At 45.2% G+C, this 17437-nt stretch overlaps 1 long non-coding RNA gene across 3 annotated transcripts in view; it reads left to right on the top strand.

Moving 5' to 3' along the window:
* The first annotated feature begins 576 nt into the window (after positions 1-576).
* Positions 577-17437, top strand: part of LOC134945129 (uncharacterized) — a 155256-nt gene continuing 138395 nt past the window's right edge. For 2 of the 3 annotated variants that reach the window (XR_010182048.1, XR_010182050.1), the window contains exon 1: positions 577-804. This is a non-coding gene — a long non-coding RNA (uncharacterized LOC134945129). Of the gene's footprint in view, positions 839-17437 lie in introns of all 3 variants that reach the window. The other variant, XR_010182049.1, reaches the window with a different exon arrangement.

The raw sequence follows: 17437 nt of genomic DNA, 5'->3' as shown, positions 1-17437 counted from the left end.
ACGGCCAGTTTCCGCCCAGAAAGACCCACTTCCTGTCAATCACACTCCGATCAGCACAGCGATGAAAAAGCTTTGTTATGCCGTGAGTAAAATACCTAACTTTTGTGTAAAATAACTAAGCGCATGCGCTCTGAAAACCTTGCGCATGCAAAGTAAGCGACTAATCGCAGTATAGCGAAAATCGGCAACGAGCGAACAACTAGGAATGACCCTATATATATATATATATATATATATATATATATATATATATATACACGTAGGTGGAGAGGCACTCAATAGTGCTGTGCAGCTGCCGGGGTGCCGTTCCTATGAGTAGTATACAGAGGATCCCATGTGCACGGGAAGAATGGCACTCCACGGACTTCTTAAGGAAGGTATATTTATTACCGACGTTTCAAGACCTAAACGGTCTTTTTCTCAAGGTGCTGAAAAAAATACAATGAAAGTGCTTACCTTAAATAGCAGTGTGTGACTACAGGTGCATCCGTGCAGCCCGCCTTCCGGACGCCGTCCTCCGTGTCCCTGACGTCATCACCTGTGGACAGTCTATGTCCCAATGCATTGTGGGGTAGTTGCCATAGAAACCCATCATTGACGCGGGCCCGCCGCTCCCGGCCGTGGATTTGTATATACGGTTACTTAGCAACTGTAAATTGCTATGGTGAGGAAGGGGAAGTCTCAGGCGCGCTGCAGGGATGTCCCTAAGAGAATACAAAACAGTGCCTACGTCCCAGGCAGAACTGACGTTACTGGCATCGAGACTGAAGCTTGGACCAATGAAACTTCTGGGTTTGTAGACAGGTGATGTTGGAGAAGTGTGGATCCAATAGGCCTGGTAACATGCTGATTTTTGTTATGCGATGAGAGTTTTAATATTACGAGTAAATTTGTCTACAGTATACTTACTTCTCTATGTGCACCTCCTATTGTTTTTGCATATGTTTTTTGCATGTATATATATATGTATATATATATATATATATATATATATATATATATATATATGGGATGTAGCTATGTTACCGGCGGTCAGGATACCGCCTGTCAGTATACTGACCCCGGCATGCCGACTACCACACATCCTGACAGTCGGCATGCCAACTAACAGGGACTATTCCCAATTGTGGGTGTCCATGACACCCATAGAGTGGGAATAGAACCTGTGGCGAGTGCAGCAAGCCACCGATCCCATTGTGTGGCGAGCACAGCGCACCTACAAGAGGCTTTACATCGCTTGCCCCTCCGGCAAACTGATGGCCGGGATCCTGGCATCAGGATGCTGACCGTGGGATCCCAACCTTTGGTAATGCAATCCCAAGCCATATGTGGCTACATACAGTATGTGGTAAACATAGATATCTGGCATGGCTATGCGTGCCCGCGCCTAGCCATGCCAAGCTGTGGCTTTTGCCGCTCCCATTCATACGAATGTGGCGTATGTGCATCTAAGACACGCACATGCCCCAGACATGCACACGATCACGCCTAACAAGGCATGATCACGCTAAGATGTAGCCACGATGAGCATGGCTACATATATCTATCCAAGAGTATCAGCACTCAATAAACACAGTAAATAGCTTGTGATCCAGTCCAAGCATGGTGACACCATGAATCAACAGCTTCTAACAATGGGACGGCACTCATAGGTTTTTGAATCAATGTATTGCTTACAACTCATACATGTTTTTTCATCATCAATGTTTCGGTGTGACAAACACCGTCATCAGGATGTAGTAACCTTGTACAATAGACTAGTGTCTGGGTCAGGTCTATTGTACTGTGTTACTACATCCTGATGATGGTGTTTGTCACACCGAAATGTTGACAATGGAAAAACATGTATGAGTTGTTGGCAATACATTGGTGTGCGGTGAGGTCAGTGGCTGGTGAGGCACTGCAGCCATAATGTCCTTTGAGTACTGCTGATGACTCCTACAGCCACTGAGCCAATGTCCGCTACTGGCAATGCCCCCACCGATGCCCACAGCCTGCCTGCTCATCAAACTTGTGCTAAGCAGGAGGCTAATATATTGTAAATTTTTATACATTTATGGGAAAGAGAGAGGAGGAATATGGGGAGATGGAAGAGAGAGGAGAAGTATGGAGATGTGAGGAACAGGGGGAGACAGGAGAGAGGGGAATAATAGGGGGAGACAATGAAAAGGGAGAATTGAGGAATAGGGGAGAGGGCAGACAGAGAGAGGAATAGGGGGAGAAGGGAGAGAGAGAAGGAATAGGGGGAGAAGGAAGAGAGAGAAGGAAAAGAGAAGGAATAGAAGGAGATGGGAGAGAAAGAAGGAGTAGGGGGAGACAGGAGAGAGTGAGAGGAGGAATAGGGGGGAGATAACATAGAGGGAGAGGGGAGGAATGGGGGAGATGGTAGGCAGCGAGAGAGGAATAGGGGAAGCAGGAATAGAGAGAAGGGACAGGGGGAGAAGGAAGAGAGAGAAGGAATAGAGGGAGATGGGAGTGAGAGAAGGAATAGAGGGAGATGGGAGCGAGAGATGGAATAGAGGGAGATGAGAGAGAGAGAGAAGGAATAGAGGAGCTTGCAGAGAGAGAGAGAGGAGGAATAGGGGTATACGGTAAAGAGGAGAAGTAGCGGGGAAACAGGAGAGAGGAGAAATGGGGGGAGATGGGAGTAAGAGAGGAATAGAGGGAGATGGCAGAGAGGAGGAATATGGGGTGATTGGAGAGATGAGAGAGAGAGAGAGGGAGGAGGAGTGGGGGGAGACCACCAAATATAGCAATAAGCCAGTATGTAGATAAAAATCAGAAGGGTGGTATTCAGTATACCGGTTGTTGGGAATCCGGCGCACAGTATACCGGCTCCGGAATCCCGACAACCAGCATACCAACACCTTTCCTCCCTCTTGGGAGAAAAGAGGGGCTCATTTACGCTCGCCCCGCTGTCAGCAAGCCGGCGGTTGGGATCCTGGCGTCGGTATGCTGGCCGCCGGGGACCCGGCCGCCGGCAACTCATACTACACCCAAATCAGAACTAGTTAATATAAGGAAAAGGGACTACAAGCAGTTACAAATGGGGGAATAAGTCAAGAGGGAGAGACAGTGAAGTGGGAGATGGAGGGGGGTAGAATAGAGAGAAAGAGAGAGGGGGTGGGGTGGATAGAGAGATAGGGGGGCCGAGGAAGAGAGTAAACAAGAGAGAGAGGGCAGAGGGAAGGAGAGAGAGAGGGGGCAAGAGAGAGTGGGAGCTGAGGAGGAGATAGAAAGAGAGAGGGGGGCCAATGGACAGCCAAAGAGATGCTGAACAGCACTTGCCACTTGTACAACTCCAAGATTTTGGTTTTCCTACCTGCCTCTGTGGTGTGGACAATCATGCTGCTGCTGCACATCGAAATGGTCAGCGCCTTTGCTTCCCTCCCATGGTCGTTTTGGCGCTCGGGACATCAGGGGACATGGAGAAGTATGGACCCCTCCTCCCCCCTCTAGCTGGGGAGTCCCAAACGGGCAGCATTAGGGAGTATGGGGGAGGAGCTGAGAGAGGCCCCTCCTCCCCCTCTGGCTGGCCAATTCCACACAGGCTGCATTATTGACTCTGGGGGAAGGAGCTGTGAACGCGGCTCCTCTTCCCCCTCCCGTCCGGTACCTGAACACTACAGTGGCCACATTGCCGCGGACTCTGAGGCATTGGCAGCGGGCAGCGTAGCGATGGCAGCAGCGCAGCCCGCTGCCAGTGCCCCAGAGTCCGCGGCCCTGAGCACTGGCGCTGTCTATGAGAAACTCGTCGGCGGCCCTGCCAGGGGGCCAGGATCTCCGCTGCAGTCCTGTTCTCCCTGCATATAATCGGCTGTAAACTCCAGCAGGGGGTGGATTATCGGCCGCTGCTGGTATAAGATCGGGTGGCAGGTGGCGTGTTGCTCGTGTCAGCCCGCCCAGGAATGGGGGGTGGTTTGGTGCCGGGCAGCTAGTCCGGCCCTGCCCACTGCCCAATCACATCAGTGTTAGTGACGGGGCGTGCTTTCATACGGGCTGAAAGCACGCCCTTGTCACAGAGGCACTTCTATGGGTGCCGCTTATCTGGCTTTTTTTAATGGGCTTCTACTGCCCGATGTTTGGCCCCGCCCCTCGTTTCCGGCCCTTATATATTGACAGCAGGAGGCACCGACAGTGGTGCCTCCGAACACGTTTAAAACTTCTTCTTTTTTACATGTTTTAAATAATATAAAGGATAACAGATACTTATGACACAAAACCTGATTAGGGAGAAGGGAGGCACTGCCTCCCCTGATTGCACGTCCCTGATATATATATATATATATAAACAATAAATATCAACCGGCACTCCAAATGAAACAACCGAACAATGTGCCGGGTGCCCTACTCTTGTTGTTTGACAATATAGCAGAGTTTCAGGCGGCACTCACGGACTCCTTCAGAAACGACCAGGAACCCCGGGTCTGTGTACAACGTTTCGGATTTTATTATCCTTCGTCAGGTAACAACATATACAAGCCATAAAAACTTACCTTTATACCAAACAAGTGATGTGAAAAAGTGCATGTGCAGACGAGATCCAAACCACCCCCGTACTTCCGCTGACGTCATCACTGTCAGACGGCGCCGGGCAGAAGACAGGAACACCATTACCATGGAATCTGTTGCCATGGGATCTGTATACAAAACAAGTAGCAGCGGTTTAAATGCACAGAATGTCAGGAGTACAGATCAAAATAAACAATCCAATACAGTATCATAAAAGATTATAATAAGCTATAGAAAGCAATTAAGGGAGAGCATTTCATTTAAGCCATTAGGGGCAATTGTGTTTAAGAGATGGATCCATCTAGCTTCACATTGCAAGAGCACTCTGGATCTGTCGCCACCCCTGCTATCCTCACTGATCTGATCAAGTATTTTGTAACGTAGGGATGAGAGTGTGTGTCCCCTAGCCTTAAAGTGTTTGGCAACCGGCTGGTCCACATTTTTGCCCTCCAGTGATTGTTTGATGGCGCTACGATGCTGCGCCATTCGCTCCTTAAACTGACACACAGTCTTCCCAATATAATACAAGCTACAAGGGCATATAATGCAATACACAACATATTTGCTAGAGCAGGTTAAGACATGTTTGATTTTAATTTTCCTGCCCGTATGGGGATGAGTGATATAATCCCCAGTCTCTAAATAAGAGCAGGTCGTACATCCAAGGCACTTATAATTGCCTGGTTTCTTTGTCATGAAATGCTCAGTTGTTCTCTTAGATGTTCCTGAAATATCTGTGTGGACCACAAAGTCCCTAATATTTCTACCCCTAGTGTAGCAAGGAAGTAACTTACGTTTGGATAAATCTGGTAAATCAGGGTCTGATTGAATTACTGGCCAAATTCCCTTTGCAGTTGATACGAGTTTTTTAGTGGCTACAGTGTAGTTATTTACCCAAATAACCGAGGAATCAGCTTTGTTTTCCACGGTACATTTACCAGTACTAAATTTCAGAGCTGCCAATGCTTTAGATCTAGCAATTCGTAGATCATTGCTGTGATAACCTCTCTCAAGAAATTTTTTTGTCATGACTTCCATCTTCACAGCCTCATCTGCGGTGTCACTGCAAATGCGGTGCACCCGGAGGAACTGGGAATAGGGAAGTCCCCTCTTTAACGAATCAGGGTGATGGCTGGCTGCTTGCAATAGATTGTTGCAATCGGTAGGCTTCTGATAGATCGAGGTAACATATGCGGAATCCCTAATGCTTATTTCCACGTCTAAAAATTGTATCTTTTCTTTTTGAATATTATACGTGAACTTGATGTTAGGATCTCTAGAATTAATGTCACTCATCATGCTGTGTAACGAATCTGGGGCCCCTATCCATAGAAAGAAGACATCATCTATGAATCTGGTATATAAAGGGATAAAATCAACATTACAGCTGTCAAGAAACAATTTCTCCTCCACGTCAAACATGACCGCATTGGCGTACGTAGGTGCGACACACGCACCCATCGCACACCCTTGCTTTTGTAAAAAAAATTCATCATTAACGATAAAATAATATCTCTCAAGAACCAAGCTAAGCAATTTTAAGAAAAATACAATGTCAGGACCCTTGTATAGGGGATTGCCGGTTATGAGCAGCCGAACTACTTCTATCCCCCTGTCGTGGGGAATGTTGGTGTATAGACTCACCACGTCGGCTGTACATAACCAGCAATCACCAGGAACCACACCAAAATCCCTGAGCTTCTGCAGGAACATGGTTGTATCCTTAAGGTACGTTGATCTATTCTGTACCACAGGTTGTAGATAGAAGTCCAAATACTTGGAAACCTGGAAGTATAAGGAGTCTCTGGCAGAGACGATCGGTCTACCAGGTGGGTTACGTGCATCTTTGTGTATCTTAGGTAACAGATTGAAAACAGGGACTCGTGGGCAGTCCTTCAAGAGAGCATTCCTCACGGATTCAGTGATGACACCATCATCACAAGCTAGTTGTAAGATGTCCTTCAACTCTTTATGAAACTCCTCAGTCGGGTTTTTATGTAGAGAAGTGTAAATGGACTCATCCCTCAATTGATGATATGCTTCAATTTTATATGCCTCCAAGTCTTGCACCACGATCCCCCACCCTTGTCGGCCGGGCGTATAGTGATATCCCCATAGCTGGATAAATCACGTAGCGCCTTCCATTCATTGGTAGATAAATTCTTCGTGACAGACCTATTCTCTTTGTCACAATCCTCAATGCATCCTGATATAGTCCTGGTAAAAGCCTTAATGGCGATATTGGAGAAGGGTTCGAAATTGGATTTCACCCTGATCGGGCATGACGGAACAGTTGTCTGTTCCGGCTTTGATCCTACTTGGTTCCTCCCAAAGTGTTCATTCAAACGCAGTTGTCTATTCAATCGATATAGATCAACTTTACTTCTCAAGGAATTGTGGGAATTCGTCGGAACAAAACTCAAGCCCCTCCTCAGGACTGAGATCTCGTCATCTTTCAGAATACGGGAGGAAAGGTTAAAAATCATTTCTTTGACTTTACTGCCCGCTTTCCCTTGCCTTTCACATTGTCCACCTCTGCGGGTTCTCGATCTCCGGTGCTTTCTATTCGTGCCCTGGTGATCACCCCTAAAGGGGATTGACCCCTGGATTTAGGGTGTTTAGAGCTGGCTGGCTCCGTCTCACTGCAGGATGCCCCGCTGGAGGTTTCAGTGTCCATGGCAGAACGGTTACCTCGCATATTGACCCTATTGCTGTGTTTCTTATAAGGTCTCCGTCCACCCCCTTGCTGAATGACCCAAAAATAGACCTTGTTCTCAGCATAGTCTTTTGTGACTGTTGCTAATTTCTTGGTCTTGAATTTGATCAGTTCAGTTTTATATTTTTCAATCTCCATATTTAGTTTGGATAACCAATCAGTGGAGGTGTCAGCCAATAAGGTCTCAGTGCAGGTTTGTTCCAATATCTTGATTTTTTCTCTGGTAATTTGGAGTTCACGAGTGGCCTCCTCTATGACCAGGAGGATTAAGTCAAAAGATGCCTTATTGAGAACAGCCACCCATTTGCGACAAAAGTCCGCATTGTGTCGCCCAATGGTGGGTAAGTTCTTAATACGAAACCCACGTGGGATTTTTTTCTCCCTGTAATACTCAGACAAGCAAACTCCATGCAGGTAAAAATCAGTCTCTCTGTTTTTCAGTCTTAGGAGATCAGTATAATATTGGTCATTGGTATCATGCCCTGCAGCAGTGGACAATCTGTCAGTGATCAGGATGCGTCTAGCATCAGCGTCAGAGAGTGACAGTATCTCCCCATCTGGCAAAGTCGTAATTCTATAACCACTGTTATCCTCACTGATAGATTCCATGATTTGAGAAAAACGTGATTGATAAGTGAAAAAGTGCAATAAAAAAGTGCAAATGCAAATACTGACACAAGGGTCAAATAAAGTCTCTGGGTGCCCTGATAATGGTGTGGATATAGCAATCCAGCCTGGTATAAACAATAAATATCAACCGGCACTCCAAATGAAACAACCAAACAATGTGCCGGGTGCCCTACTCTTGTTGTTTGACAATATAGCAGAGTTACAGGCGGCACTCACGGACTCCTTCAGAAACGACCAGGAACCCCGGGTCTGTGTACAACGTTTCGGATTTTATTATCCTTCGTCAGGTAACAACATATACAAGCCATAAAAGCTTACCTTTATACCAAACAAGTGATGTGAAAAAGTGCATGTGCAAACGAGATCCAAACCACCCCCGTACTTCCGCTGACGTCATCACTGTCAGACGGCGCCGGGCGGAAGACAGGAACACCATTACCATGGAATCTGTTGCCATGGGATCTGTATACAAAACAAGTAGCAGCGGTTTAAATGCACAGAATGTCAGGAGTACAGATCAAAATATTTTGATCTGTACTCCTGACATTCTGTGCATTTAAACCGCTGCTACTTGTTTTGTATACAGATCCCATGGCAACAGAATCCATGGTAATGGTGTTCCTGTCTTCCGCCCGGCGCCGTCTGACAGTGATGACGTCAGCGGAAGTACGGGGGTGGTTTGGATCTCGTTTGCACATGCACTTTTTCACATCACTTGTTTGGTATAAAGGTAAGCTTTTATGGCTTGTATATGTTGTTACCTGACGAAGGATAATAAAATCCGAAACGTTGTACACAGACCCGGGGTTCCTGGTCGTTTCTGAAGGAGTCTGTGAGTGCCGCCTGTAACACTGCGCTATATATATATATATATATATATATATATATATATATATATATATATATATATAATACACGCGCGCGCACACACACACAATTCTTTAAACATTGTTATTTATTGTTGTCTATCTATATTTAAATATTTTTATTAAAGATGTCTTATGGGCCCTACACACTGGGCGATAATACTGAAAGATATGAACGATCTTGTTCATTAATAAACAAGATACCATACATATCTTTGAGTGTGAAGGCACCAGCGATGAACGATGCGCGGTCCTGTGCTCGTACATAACTGGTGCCCCGTTGCTTGTGCATGCCTGCACTGCTATGGAGTCGGGTGATGGGGGGAGTGGAGAAACTGCACCCCCACCGTCACTGCCCCCCCCCTGCCGCCGGGTTGCCCGTCGGCCATATTCGCCGTTGGGCAGCTCGGCGGCGGATCGCAAAGTGTGTAGGGCCCATTAGCCTTAATCAGATTTATAGGCAAAACAAAAAAAAAAAAATCATGTAACTTTGTGTTTGGAACAAGCCATGTTGCTATGCAAGGAGAACAAATATATCTATATTTTTTCTGTGCAGGGTAAATACTGGCATCTTTATTTTTACACTGCTATTTAGATTTCAGTTTGAACACACACCCCGCTGCAGGGTAGGGGGCGCTGCTAGTGGCACTTGTTGATTATGTGTTTGTTACAGAGTAATTCCATATATCTATTTTAGAGATACAAAGAATGAATGATAATATTGGCTTCTGTAACCTGAAGCCGATTTAACATCCCTACACTGTAGCCTTGGCTAATTAGCATTTGAATAACCAGCACATGACCAGCTCAGTTCATTGATACAGCTAGCCCACATGCGGTGAAAGACACACCCACAGGTAATATACCTGAGAACTTGAAATCAGAGCTCTCTCTCCCAAAACCACTGAGGCAGTTGTACAGTAGCTGCACACAGCTACAAAGCTCTCAGAAGCATGGCTTGCTCATCACCAGGCTCCTTACAAAGGCTAAGTATCATAATCTTAATATCTCATAGATAATTGGCATAGAATAGTTAAATATGTGTTTGTGGTAAAGTAGTTGTGAAATACATTACATAGAATAGTTAAATATGTAAATACATTTGACTTTAAGGTTAATAGTACTTGTGCAATCATGTGATTGTTATGTGTTGGTGATAATACTCTATGAAATCTGTAATGAATTGGAACAGTAGACAATCTGTAGCATAGCATTCCTGGTATACATTTGTGGATGGTGATTTATAACAGATTGTAGTGGTTTTCTATGGTGCATCTTGCTGAAGTATAAAAGTCAACACATACTTCCCTTTGTTACTGTAGTCATGTGCTTGTAGCAATGGCAAGCTGATACTTGTGGTTACCTGGTGATCTGGTCTTGTGATGGTTCATATAATATGGACAGCATACAATATGCTCTGGTTATTGAGATACTGTTTTGGCTACAGACTTTGGAATCATGGGAGTTTTCCCAAAATGGAGTCTAGCTTCTGTCCCATGCGGTCTGTGGACAATGCAGCCACATGCTGCCCCTCCCCCACCCACACACACACACACACACACACACACACACAAACACACATACATATACCAAAACCAATTCCCTAAGGTATTTATTTAAGATATATATTGTCCAATATATATCAATAAATCTAGGATTTAGCCGAGTGCTTTGAGTAAATATCTCCCCAGTAATAAATCCACACATACAGTACAGTACATACATCTCTCACACTTCTTTCATTCTATTTACTTCTTATATAGTTTAAATCTGTGAAACTATTATATGGTGACTTGCATTGTATTTGACCAATACTGTTTAATGATAAAAGTGAATTCTATGAGTAGCAATTGTTTGTTGAAATACATTCTTATGATTTACATTTTAGATGACTGGCGTGCATTCTTATATGAACAGAATATTCCTAATGATTTAAAGATATATATGTCTAGATGCAACCTCTGCGGGTTTGCTTATAAAAGGTACACAATTAGTGATGAATTATTATAAATCAGTAAAGGGTTAAAAATACACATTTGCTTCAAAGATATGAAATATAGTAATATAATACAAGCAATAGAATCAGACAGAGAAAAGGAGGGGAATAGAGAAGGAAAAAAGTATACCCCTTAGATATGACCCCTTATCAGTGTTTTAATTACTTTTGCTTGCAGCTATCCCCGGTTTTGCAGACCAGCATCTCCTGACTGCCCCTGTCTCCATCCCCCACCCCTTCTGTCGCTAATACCTATACAAACTTCATGAACTCATCTGGAGATTTCTTTGTTATTCAGTCACACTGATCCTTTATTACATTTAAAGATGCTGACATACCCAGGATTCTAACCCACTGCATGAGGCATTAGTCAGACTAGCTATTCATTGAGCTATCTGCAGTGGCGCACCCAGGGGGAGTTTCTGAGTACCCAGAAACCCCACCTGATGGACCAAATCAATTTTATTGCTAATTGTGGCATACTAGTGTAGCCCTGCCCACTCACGGTATTAGGTTCCGCCCACTCGCAGCATTTTGTCATGATTCGCAGACCCGCCGGGTAGAGCTACACACACTGGCCAGTATTTACTAAAAATCCGAGTTTGTCCGATTTGTGTTTTTTTTTTCTAAGTCCCAATCCGGGAATTCACTAAGCACCAATCTCGGCAGTGTTTGGACTATTCATAATGGTTTGATTTGCAAAGTTCCGAAATACGAATGAATAGACCATAGGTCAAACACGGCTGTTATTTCATACAATACGGGCATTCACTATTCATTCGTATTTGGGTGTTAGTTTCTGAGTGCTCAAGTGCGGGTCTGTTTTTTTTCGATTCGTTAAAAAAAGCAGCAAAAAAATAGACCTGCTTTTTCCAGTCGAGTTTGGATAACCATGCACGGATCAGTGAGATATGTGCATGGCTATCTATGGGAAAGGGTCTGTTTAGTGTAAAAACTGGAAAAAAAATTGCGTGGGGTCCCCCCTCCTAAGCATAACCAGCCTCGGGCTCTTTGAGCCGGTCCTGGTTGGAAAAATATGGGGGGGGGGGGGAATGACAGGGGTTCCCCCATATATAATCAACCAGCACCGGGCTCTGCGCCTGGTCCTGGTTCCAAAAATACGGGGGTATTTTTGGGGGTATTTTTTAGTAGTAGTACTACAGGTACCAGCGGGCCCAGTTTTCCACTGCATGCTGGTACTTGTGGTTCTCCAAGTACCAGCTTGCGGGGGAGGCTTGCTGGGACTTGTAGTACTGCTACTAAAAACAATATTCACATTTTTACAAAAGGCTATCAGCCCCCCATCCGCCACCCTTGGATGGGGGGGACAGCCTCGGGCTTCACCCCTGGCCCTTGGGTGGCTGGAGGGGGGGACCCCTTGATTTAAGGGGTTCCCATTCCTCCAGGGTACCCCGGCCAGGGGTGACTAGTTGGGTATGTAATGCCAGGGCCGCAGGGACCAGTATAAAAGTGTCCCCCGGCTGTGGCATTATGTACCTGGCTAGTGGAGCCTGGTGCTGGTTTCAAAAATACGGGGGACCCCTACGCTTTTTGTCCCCCGTATTTTTGGAACCAGGACCAGGCGCAGAACCCGGTGCTGGTTGATTAAATATGGGAGAACCCCTGTCATTTCCCCCCCCATATTTTTTCAACCAGGACCGGCTCAAAGAGCCCGAGGCTGGTTGTGCTTAGGAGGGGGGACCCCACGCAATTTTTTAGACTTTAATCAACTTTTTAAGGTACACAATGAAGCCCTGCACGGATCTCACAGATCCGGCCGGGATTCCTTGTGTTTTGTCAGGCAGTGTTTTACTCATCACTCCCGTAAAACACTGCCTGATATTACGAATCACATCGACATCGGAAAAAACGATTGTACAAAACTTGGCAGCTTAGTGAATGATCGTATCAGGATTCAAAAAGTTGCAGTAAAATGCACCTGATACCATTCGAGTTCAAACACCCTTCAAAACGGCCAAAACATGAATCTTTGTAAATATACCCCACTGACCACTCTCAGCCAGCTGCAGGTGAACCAGAGCTAATGGTCACAACAAGTCTTGAGGCTGCCTCCGCTGAATGTTACTACCACACAGACTGATCCCTTCCTAGCTGACCTCGGTAAGGAACCTCTCCCTACAATAAACCATTGCTTCCTATTCATAAGGGCTTTAAAAACCGTATACAGTACCAGCATTTTTGTACATGTGCACTGATTTTTTAGCTTAATGCATTTTATATATATATATATATATATATATATATATATATATATATACATACACATTTTTCAAGCCAAATTGACATGTCTAATAGCACCAGGAAAAGCTAATGGGAACATAACTAATTGAATACATTATTTAAATACAGGTTGAGTATCCCTTATCCAAAATGCTTGGGACCAGAGGTATTTTGGATATCAGATTTTTCCGTATTTTGGAATAATTGCATACCATAATAAGATATCACGGCAATGGGACCTAAGTCTAAGCACAGAAGGCATTTATGTTTCATATACATCTTACACACACAGCCTGAAGGTCATTTTAGACAATATTTTTAATAACTTTGTGCATTAAATGAAGTTTGTGTACATTCACACAATTCATTTATGTTTCATATACACCTTATACATACAGCCTGAAGGTCATGTAATACAATATCTTTAATAATTTTGGGTATTAAACAAAGTTTGTGTACATTGAGCTATCAGAAAACAAAGGTTTCACTATCTCACTCTCACTCTTAAAAAATTCCGTATTTCGGAATATTCCATATTTCGGAATATTTGGATATGGGATACTCAACCTGTATAAAGAGTAAATAATAATATAAAAATTATCTATATGTAAAACTACTGTAGGCTACTTGATTGAGGGGGTAATTCACACCTGATCGCTCGCAAGTGTTTTTTTGCTGTCCTGTGTTCAGATACTTTGCCGCCCATAGGGGAGTGTATTTTCGCTGTGCAAGTGTGTGTTCACATGTGTAGCTGAGCTGCACAAACAGATTTTGTGCAGTCTCTGCGCAGCCCAGGACTTACTCAGCCGCTGCGATCACTTCAGCCTGTCCGGGACCGGAATTGACGTCAGACACCCGCCCTGCAAATGCTCAGACACGCCTGCGTTTTCCCTGACACTCCCAGAAAATGGTCAATTGCCACCCACAAACGCCCACTTCCTGTCAATCTCCTTGCGATCGCCCGTGCAATCGCTTTTTTTGCACCATCCCGTCGCTATGCACCAATGCCCGGTGCTGTCATCCGACAAGCCTGCGCATTGCGGTGCATATGCATGCGCAGTTCAGACCTGATTGCAGGCTGTGAGAAAACGCAGCCTAGCGATCAGGTCTGAATTACTCCCTGAGATGTAAATATATTAATAGCACCTGAAGTCTAAAATCATAGTGAAATGAGGTGTAGATAGGAGTTCGGTATTTATTACTGACAGCGGCTTCCTCCATCCTCCAGAGTCCCCTTGCGGGATAGCTGCGCTCGCCACTCTGTGGGCATCCACAAGTGGAATAGCCCTGTTGCGCCGGGATTCCGGCTGGCGGCATTGGCCCTCATTCCGAGTTGTTCGCTCGTTATTTTTCTTCACATCGGTGCGATTTTCCGCTAACTGCGCATGCGCAATGTTCCCACTGCGGCTGCATCAAGTAAATTTGCTAAGAAGTTTGGTATTTTACTCACGGCATTACGAGGTTTTTTCTTCGTTCTGGTGATCGGAGTGTGATTGACAGGAAGTGGGTGTTTCTGGACGGAAACTGACCGTTTTATGGGTGTGTGTGAAAAAACGCTGCAGTTTATGGGAAAAACGCGGGAGTGGCTGGAGAAACAGGGGAGTGTCTGGGCGAACGCTGGGTGTGTGTGACGTCAAAACAAGAACGAAACTGACTGAACTGATCGCAGTGGCAGAGTAAGTCTCAAACTACTCAGAAACTGCTAAGAAATTTCTTTTCGCAATTTTGAGAATCTTTCGTTCGCAATTCTGCTAAGCTAAGATTCACTCCCAGTAGGCGGCGGCTTAGCGTGTGCAATGCTGCTAAAAGCAGCTTGCGAGCGAACAACTCGGAATGAGGGCCATTGTTGGTTGTTAGGATTCCGGAGTCGGTATCCTGATCGCCGGGATCTCAACAGCCGGCAAATTAAACGTATCCCATAGAAAGTGGGGAAATTTGTCTGATGAAAACCCCCCTTTACAAATCCTGCATTTGCCCCTGATCTGCCCTAGCATAGAATGGCAGATAATTCTAAGCTTGAGAATTCTAACTTTTTGAAGCTTAACTTGTACTTTGTGAAACAATTATCAGCATTGCTGCTGAGCAGATCTATGTAGTGTGTGGCTGTAAGAGATTGGATGTGTGGTTGTACAGTACATAGATCTGCTCAATTGCAATGGTGTTTATTTTTTTTTTACAAAGAACCAGTAGCTTAATATAGTGTTCATAGCTTTTAATGAGTAGGGCGTTTGATTAGAATTCATCAGGTTATAGGTTTGAATCCAGAGCACAGCAGTACAGTATATTGAAATGCTCTCAAGTTGAGTGCATTAATGTCCAAGTCCATTTTCTTGCTGTGGTCTATAAATGTGTGAATATATATATATATATATATATAATGGGGGAAGGATCATCATTGCATGGGCTTTCCCTGGGATAAATCTTGTTGTGCCCCTTACCCACAAGGCATGCAACTTATGTCCCTATTGGAAACATGGGGGAAGGGGCACTAATTCTCTCTCTGGCACAGGGTCCCAAAAAGTCTAGTTATGACTCAGCAACATGGTTTTGCCCAGTTGCTTGCTTTTTTGCTTTGCTTGCAAATCAGATTCAGGCACTATGGGGGTAATTCCAAGTTGATCGCAGCAGGAAATTTTTTAGCAGTGGGCAAAACCATGTGCACTGCAGGGGAGGCAGATATAACATGTGCAGAGAGAGTTAGATTTGGGTGGGTTATTTTATTTCTGTGCAGGGTAAATACTGGCTGCTTTATTTTTACACTGCAATTTAGATTGCAGATTGAACACACCACACCCAAATCTATCTCTCTCTGCACATGTTATATCTGCCTCCCCTGCAGTGCACATGGTTTTGCCCAATTGCTAACAAACTTGAAGCTGCGATCAACTCAGAATTACCCCCTATATTCACTGGTGCACATGTGGTGGTAAGGGGGGCCATTCCAAGTTGATCGTAGCCCTGCAAAATTTTGCAGGGCTTCGATCATGACGATAGACATGCTATCCCGCCCCGCATGTCAGTGCCGCCCCCCCCCCCCCACCACCCCACCCGCAGAAGTGCAAAAGCATCGCACAGAGGCGATGCTTTTGCACTTTAGGAGTAGCTCCCGGCCAGTGCAGCTTTAGCGTGCTGTCCGGGAGCTACTCGTCGCTCCACGGCCCGCAGCAGCTGCGTGTGACATCACGCAGCCACTGCAGCCCGCCCCCCACACGGTCCGGCCACACCTGCGTTGGCTGGATCGCGCCCCCGTAGTGGCGGCCAAATGCCGCTATGCCGTCCCCTCCTGCACATCGACCACCTCTGCCTGTCAATCAGGCAGTGGCGATCGCAGGGAAACAATGGCCTTCGGCCGTCCGGCTTGCGCCTGCACACTGCGGCGCCTGCACATGCGCAATTTCGACCCGATCACTGTGCTGTGATAAACTGCAGCAAACAATCAGGTCAGAATGACCCCCAAGGTACAGTATACTTGGTGCATTTGTAGAAACAGTATCACTTTAACCACTTGACTGGCATGGTTGCATCAGATGTGACTACACCAGCAAGTGCTATATACTGTATGATCTGGTCACACAGGATGTGACGACTAGTCAGATACAGGGATCCGGTCTGAAGATTGACAGTGTCTAGGTCGACAATGTTTAGGTCAACCACTATAGGTCGACAGTCACTAGGTCGACATGGATGGAAGGTCGACAGGGTATCTAGGTCGACATGTGCTAGGTCGACAGGTCCAAAGGTCGACATGAGTTTTTCAAAAAAAATTTCTTTTTTTGAATTTTTTCATACTTAACGATCCACGTGGACTACGATTGGAACGGTAAAGTGTGCCGAGCGAAGCGGTAGCGGAGCGAAGGCACCATGCCCGAAGCATGGCGAGCGAAGCGAGCCATGCGAGGGGACGCGGTACTCTAATTTGGGATCCCGGTCACTCTACGAAGAAAACGACACCAAAAAAACAAAAATCCTCATGTCGACCTTTAGACCTGTCGACCTAGCACATGTCGACCTAGAAACCCTGTCGACCTTCCATCCATGTCGACCTATTGACTGTCGACCTATAGTGGTCGACCTAAACATTGTCGACCTAGACACTGTCGATTTGATGAACCACACCCCAGATACACACCGTGTGCAGCTGCAGGGAAGAGAAACTTCCTGCTGCTGCTGCTCTCCGGGGGTGTAAATTAACCCACCTCAAGCCCTCCATGTGTAGCTGGTGGCTGTTCCAGCTATTAAAATGTTAGTCGCAATGTTTCCGAAGTTCCAATGATGGCAAAAAAACTAATATTTTTACAAATATAATAAAATATATATTTTTATATGAAATCATTTTGGTTAAGTTTAAATACATGTTCTTCACCTAATTCACTCATAAAATAAACCCAACAATTTCTGAACATTTTTTGGAAAAAATGTTGTCAATTAAGTGGTTAAATTTGCTGATGATACTGCACATAGCCCAAGGGCTTAATA

Source organism: Pseudophryne corroboree, chromosome 7 (assembly GCF_028390025.1).
Source record: "Pseudophryne corroboree isolate aPseCor3 chromosome 7, aPseCor3.hap2, whole genome shotgun sequence".
Lineage (NCBI taxonomy): Eukaryota > Metazoa > Chordata > Amphibia > Anura > Myobatrachidae > Pseudophryne > Pseudophryne corroboree.
Note: the sequence above shows the minus strand (reverse complement) of the source record. Positions and strands in the feature narration are given on the sequence as shown.